Consider the following 7,422-nt stretch of genomic DNA (forward strand, 5'->3'; position numbering starts at 1 on the left):
AGATATTGAGATCAATATGAGGTGGGATGGTGTGCTTACTTATTGGAGCCAACCTGATGGAATGCTCTGTGGGCAATTTAATAAGAATTACTCAGAAGGAATTGCTAGTCTGGAGATAATCTTCCTCTTTTACCATAGTGACAGCAGTTACAACTTTGAGGATTGGTTTTTTACTCACGAGATGCATGCTGAGAGAGAAGAAAAGAAGACTAAAGGCAGAACTCTAGGCCACAGTTACCAACAATTGAGGGCAAACAGAGAACCAACAAACAAGGCTTTCCTTGTATTCCTCTAGAGAATATTTCTTTCACACACTCCTATTACAAAAATATTTTTGAGCTTGCACACCTATATTCATATGTACTTATATACATATAAATGATATACTAGTATCATGAAACTAACATATCTTATGCAGTATACAAGATGCTCCAAAGCAATTTTAAATATATAAGGCATACGATAAATAGAAGTAGATGTTCTAATATTTTTCTCCCAATCCTCCATAGATTCTTAGGTACCCCTTGGACCATCCTCATCTCTATTGAAGCCCATGATTAAAACAGATTATCTAACTTCCTTTTTCATATGGAAAAAACATGCTTCGCATACCTTTATTCTGAAAGCAACATTGGTTACTTCTTTTCAAAATATTTATCACATATAAAAACACAGAGATTTCCAAGATGGCGACTGAGTAGGTAGATGTTCCAACTGCCACCTCCTAGGACCAAATTGGATTACAACTTAATTTAAGAACAATCATCTTGAAAAACCAACTTTGGACTAAACAAAGAAGAGTCTATAACCAAGCATCACAGAAGAAGCCTCACTGAGACTGGTAGGAAGGGCAGAGATGCGGAAAAGGCTGCTCTGCTCCCAGGAGTGATCAGCAGCTAAAGGTCCGGAGGAACTCTCACTGAGGAGAGGGTCGCCCTGAGAGGTGTAGTTCCTCAGCCCCAAGCCTGGAGCCCCAGCTTACAGCCCCAGAGCCTAGAAGAGGTGACCAAACAACATTTAGAGGTGAACAGAGCTGGATTTCTGTCTGCGAGAAAGAGATGGAGCTCTTGGAGATGTTGGCTTTATCTTAAAGGGCCAGTACAGAAAGTCTTGTTTACAGCCACTTACCCAGGGTGCAGGTGGAGGGAGAACTGAAAGGACTAAAGTTGCATGAGGAGAGTGTAAGGTTGGAGGCCCAGCGACGGACACTGTGGGGGAGAGCCACCAGAACCCCTGTGCTGAGTCATTCTCCAATATGGCAGTCACCATCTTTCTTAGGTAGAACAGTCCCTTCTAAGCAGCATCAGCCTGGGGAAAAGCAACTGCTCCACCTTTGGGAGTCTCTCCTGCCCCAGTCATGGTGATGGGTTGTTCTGAGAGACCAGGAAGCAGGGGGCATGTCAATGACTCAGTTTTCTGGTGTTGAGGCCAGAGCTTCCCCCCACACCCTACCGAGTCTAAGATTGGTGCTTCTGCCTCATGGGAGACTCAGTAGAAACTGTACAGAGTGTGAGTAGACCACACTTCTGGGTCGCAGAGGCCACACCCACCAGACTCTTGGGGCCACACTCCACTGAGGTCTGTGAAAAAAGTCTAGACAGACTGACACCTGGGGCCAAGGGGCAGAGCCAAACCTACCACCCTTCCTAATCCCTGAATTGCCACAGGCTCTAGACTCTACCAAAGGTTTTTCAGTGGCTGAGCCAGAAGACAGAGGCTGCAGAAAGCAGGACTCAGGGAACCTTGGCCTTTTAAGTGGACCTTCCCCCAGGGCCAGTGTGGATAAAAGCCAGCCTAGGTGTGGAACTAGTATTTCCATGTATACCCAGGCCTACCAGAGGCAGCCACAAACTCTGGATTGCTTATAGCTCCAAGAAAATTGCTGAGGGCCAGTCATGGGCAGTGTCTCTCACTGGTTAGAGCCAGGTTCCTCCCAGGGAGGCCCAGGGCTGGCACATCCAGTGGCCAGCTATAAAAGGTTATCGGTTCAGGACCCAACAACCCTTGCTAGAGTAGTATCCTAAGAAAGGGCTCCTCACACCTGGCCCAGCTGACGTGGATTTGCTCTCTGTGATCAGCACCAGCATAGTGGCTCATGTACATTGGATAGGGTGGAGCTTCACAGCCAGCCAGCCTGGGTGCTGGATATTCTGCCCTGTTGGGCTGATTCCACAGGGGGAAGGGAGGGAGGCTTGAGCATGGACATTTAATGTGTAAGTCCTTGTGAACCTGTTGTTGGATCTGATCAAGGGGCTTAGCCACCTTCTAGGGGGTGAGCTCCAGGAGAGGACTCTCTCAGTCTCCCTCCCTGTGACCAGAGCGTGACCAGATGTAAGAACTTCTGTGCAGAAGCGACTGTCAGCCACTCTCAATCTGAACCTGCTGTTGGGGAGAAATAAAATTTGAGTATCCAGCAGTGGCTGAAGGACTACCCTCTGAAGTAGGGGCCACATTCCCCATACTGAGCTTCTAACCAAAAGGCCCCTGAAGTAGGGGGTCCCACTAACATTGTATTCATAACCTCAGCTGCCCTAACCCACCAAGCGTGCAACCTGTAGAGAGGTCAGTTGGGTGAGGCCAGTCTGAGCCCACACTACAGTCTTTCTACAGAAGATTCTGTGGGAAGACCAGGCAGCTGCAAGAGGAGCTGGAGCAGCTGAAAAGTGGAGACAAATCTTATGGGGCTTGGGGTTTTTACGAAGTTGCTGTCATCTCTAAGCAGGAGGAAACTGATTCTTAAACACAGGTTGGCCCCTCCCATACCATCCAGGCACAGAAAATACAGACACAAATAGTGAAATGAACAGTATCTGCAGACAGGTAACCCACAGTGGGTTACAAATAACAGCTGATGCCAAAACCAGAACATCTAGAGTCAACATAATGGGTAGTGGTTGGCAGACAGCACTAGATTCAGCTACCTACACAAGCAGCACGCCCAAAGGAAGAGTCTACCAGGCAACAGACACTGTGGAGAATAAATACAACCAACAGGACAGATATTTCACAGTGTGTAATACACATGATCAAGGTTGACCCTTAGAGCCAGCCAGTCTGAAGGGATAACTATACCCATGAAAGGACCAACTGTATTCAATACTCACAGAAAACAGGAGGGAAAATAGTACCCTCAAGAAGCATTCCTGGAACAAGGAAAACAGATGGCCTGGAGGTCAGTACCACCAAGCTCATCTTCCTCATAAAGAAACAAAGAAAATTTCAAAGTCAGACAGTGCTACCTAATACACAGACAAAATGCGCAGACAAAGAAATGTGAACCAAATGAATCAACAAGAAAAATCCCCAGAAAAAAACTAACTGAAATGGAAGTAACCAATCTACCAGACACAGAGTTTAAAATAATGATTTTGAGGAAGCTCATGGATCTTAGAGCAACAATAGATGAACATAATGAGCACCTAAATAAAGAGATAGCAAACATCAAAAAGGACATTAAGGACATTGAAATCATAAAAAAAAATGAGTCAGAAATGACAAATACAATATCAGAAATGAAGACTGCAATAGAAAGACTCAATAGCAGGCTGGATGAAGTAGAGGATCAAATCAAGGATTTAGAGGATGAGAAAAATGAAAGCATAGAAGCAGAGCAGCAAAAACAAAAGAGGCTCAAAAAGACTGAGGAAACTCTAAGAGAGATCTGTGACAACATGAAGAAAAACAACATCTACATCATAGATATTCCTGAGGAGAAGAGAATGAACAAGGGATAGAGAACCTGCTTGAAGAAATCATAGCTGAAAATTTCCCTAAATTGATGAGGGGAAACATCACACAAGTTCAAGAAGCACAGAGAGTCCCTTAAAGAAGAACCCAAGAAGGCCTACACAAAGACACATCATAATTAAAATGCCAAAGTTAAAAGACAAAGAAAGAATACTAAAACCTGCAAAAGAAAAACAGTAAATTACCTACAGAGGAGCTTCCCTGAGGATGACATCTGACTTCTCAACAGAAACACTTGAGGCCAGAAGGTATAGGCAAAAATATTCAGAGTGATGTAAAACAAGAATCTACAACCACCAGACTGTTTTATCCAGCAAGGTTATCATTTGAAATTGAAGGAGAAATAAAAAGCTTCCAAGACAAGAACAAAACAAAGCAAACAAACAAACAAAAAAACAAGAAAACCCAAAAGGAATTTATTACAACCAACCCAGTACTGCAAAAAATGTTAAGGGGCTTTCTGTAAAAAGAGCAAAGAAAAAAAATATAGAAAAAGAGATTATAAATTTAAAGAATAAAGTGGCAATAAATAAGTACATGTCAATAATAACCTTAAATGTAAATGGATTAAATGCTGCAATCAAAAGACACAGGGTAGCTGCATGGATAAAAAAACAGGACCTGTACATATTCTGTCTATAAGAGACCCACCTCAGAACAAAAAATATACATAGACTGAAAGTGAAGAGATGAGAATGGACTTTAAAACAAAGGCTACAATATAGCAAGGGATAAAGAAGGTCACTACATAATGAAAAAGGGAGCAATCCAACAGGAGGATATAACCATTATAAATATTTATGCGCCTAGCCTGACCAGGCAGTGGTGCAGTGGACAGAGCATCAGACTGGGATGTGGAAGGACCCAAGTTTGAGACCCCGAGGTTGCCAGCTTGAACACAGGCTCATCTGGCTTGAGCAAAAAGCTCACCAGCTTGGACCCAAGGTCGCTGGCTTGAGCAAGGGGTTACTTGCTCTGCTGAAGGCCCACGGTCAAGGCACATATGAGAAAGCAATCAATGAATAACTAAGGTGTCGCAACAAAAAAACTGATAATTGATACTTCTCATCTCTCTTCGTTCCTGTCTGTCTGTTCCTGTCTATCCCTCTCTCTGACTCTCTCTCTCTCTGTCCTTGTAAAAAAGAAATCTATATCTATGTCTATATCTATATCTATATCTATACCTATATCTGTATCTATATCTGTATATATATATAGATATATATGATATATGGGCCTAATATAGGAGCACCTAAATATATAAAGCAGATTTTGATGGACATGAAGGGTGAGATTGACAGCAATACTCTAATAGTAGGGGATTTTAATACCCCGCTAACATCAATGGATAGATCCTCCAGACAGAAAATTAACAAAGAAACAGAGGCCTTAAATGACACACTAGAAGATTGAAATCATATCAAGGATCTTCTCTGATCACAATGGAATGAAACTAGAAATCAACTACAATAGAAAAACTGAAAAACATTCAAACACATTATTAAATAATGAATAGGATAACAGTAAGATCAAGGAAGAAATAAAAATTTTCTTGAAACAAATAAAAATGAACATACAACAACTCAAAATTTATGGGACACAGCAAAATGAGTCCTGAGAGGGAAGTTCATAGCCTTACAGGCATACCTTAAGAAGCAAGAAAAAGCTCAAATAAACAACTTAACCCTGCATCTAAAAGAACTAGAAAAAGAACAACAAATAAAGCCCAGAGGAAGTAGAAGGAAAGAACTAAAAATATCAGAGTAGAAATAAATGACATTAAGGCTAAAAAAAATACAAAAGATCAATGAGACCAACAGCTGGTTCTTTTTTTTTTTTTTTTTTTTTTAATAGCAAATGGTTTATTAGTAAGTAGTGCATGGTTTCTATGGCAATAATAAATTCACTTGAACAGGAGACAGTAATCAAAAGAATAAATGCTTGATAATCATCAGAAAATATGTGGCCATTAGGGCTATCACATAGAAATCCAGAATCATTCAGAGGTCAAATCTTTTTTTTTTTTTCAGAGACACAGAGAGAGTCAGAGAGAGGGATGGCTAGGGACAGACAGACAGGAATGGAGATAGATGACAAGCATCAATCATTAGTTTTTCATTGCGACACCTTAGTTGTTCAGTGATTGCTTTCTCATATGTTTCTTGACCATGGGCCTTCAGCAGACCGGGTAACCCCTTGCTCAAGCCAGCGACCTTGGGTCCAAGCTGGTGAGCTTTGCTTAAGCCAGATGAGCCCACGCTCAAGCTAGCGACCTCGGGGTCTTGAACCAGGGTCCTCCGCATCCCAGTCCGATGCTCTATCCACTGTGCCACCACCTGAGGCCAAATCTTAAAGAATATACATCCTCTTATTGATCCATACGGAACAAGTCCATAGTACCTGGAGTCTGTAGAATTCTGTAGATTGTCACCTTCTAACTACACATGACCCACTGGCACATAACTATGGCTTTTAAAGAAATCTGATGGACTACAGTTGAGCATTTTGTCTCCTTCCAAATATATTACTCTTTTACAAATATTTGATTTTGGATCACTTGGGCTCTTTGCAATCACAAAGTCACCTGTTTGGATACCATAAAAATGTCAACTAAGATGTTCTGCAAAGGCAATATCTGAATTCTGAATTATAGGCTCCATTGATGGTCCATAACACATGACAACACCACCAACATATTCAAAAGCACAATGAACTATACAGCCATACTGAATAGTATAGCCAACAAGTCAAAAGGTTTTCCCCAGAACACCATGAAGCATAGTTCCAACAGCTGGTTCTTTGAAAAGGTAAACACGATTGACAAACCTTTAACCAGACCCATCAAGAAAAAAAGAGAGAGGAGTCAAATAAATAAAATTAGAAATGAAGAAGGAGAAGTGACAACAGACACTGCAGAAATACAAAGGATTGTAAAAAAAATACTATGCAGATCTATATGCCAAAAATTTGAACAACTTGGATGAAATGGAAAAATTCCTAGACACATACTATCTTCCAAGACTTACTATGGAAGAATCAGAAAACCTAAACAGACTAATTACAACAAATGAAATTGAAACAGTCATCAAAAACTTCCCAACAAACAAAAGTCCTGGACCAGATGGCTTCACAGGCGAATTTTACCAAATATTCAAAGAAGTACTAACTCCTATCCTTCTCAAGCTATTTCAAAAAATTCAAGAGGAGGGAAGACTTCTAAGCTCCTTTTATGTGGTGAGCATAATCCTCATTCCAAAACTAAGCAAAGATACTACAAAGAAAGAAAACTATAGGCCTATATCCCTGATGAATTTAGATGATAAAATTCTCAACAAAATATTAGCAAAGCAGATCTAGCAATACATGAAAAAAATCATACATTATGATTAAGTGGGATTTATTCTGGGGTGGCAAGCCTGGTACAATATTCACAAATCAATCATTGTGATTCATTACATAAATAAAAGGAAGGATAAAAATCACATGATAATATCAATAGATGCAGAAAAAGCATTTGATAAAATCCAGCACATTTATGATCAAAACTCTCAGCAAAATGGGAATACAGGGAACATACCTCAACATGATAAAGACCATCTATGATAAACCAACAGCCAACATCATACTCAATGGGCAAAAATTAAAAGCAATCCCCTTAATATCAGGAACAAGGCA

General features: G+C 40.8%; 1 pseudogene; it reads right to left on the reverse strand.

The window, feature by feature from the left end:
* Positions 1-5,200: 5,200 nt before the first annotated feature.
* LOC136404246 (mitochondrial inner membrane protease subunit 1 pseudogene) lies at positions 5,201-6,527 on the reverse strand (annotated as a pseudogene).
* Between the last annotated feature and the right edge of the window lie 895 nt (positions 6,528-7,422).

This window comes from Saccopteryx leptura, chromosome 4 (assembly GCF_036850995.1).
Source record: "Saccopteryx leptura isolate mSacLep1 chromosome 4, mSacLep1_pri_phased_curated, whole genome shotgun sequence".
In the NCBI taxonomy this organism is placed as follows: Eukaryota; Metazoa; Chordata; class Mammalia; order Chiroptera; family Emballonuridae; genus Saccopteryx; species Saccopteryx leptura.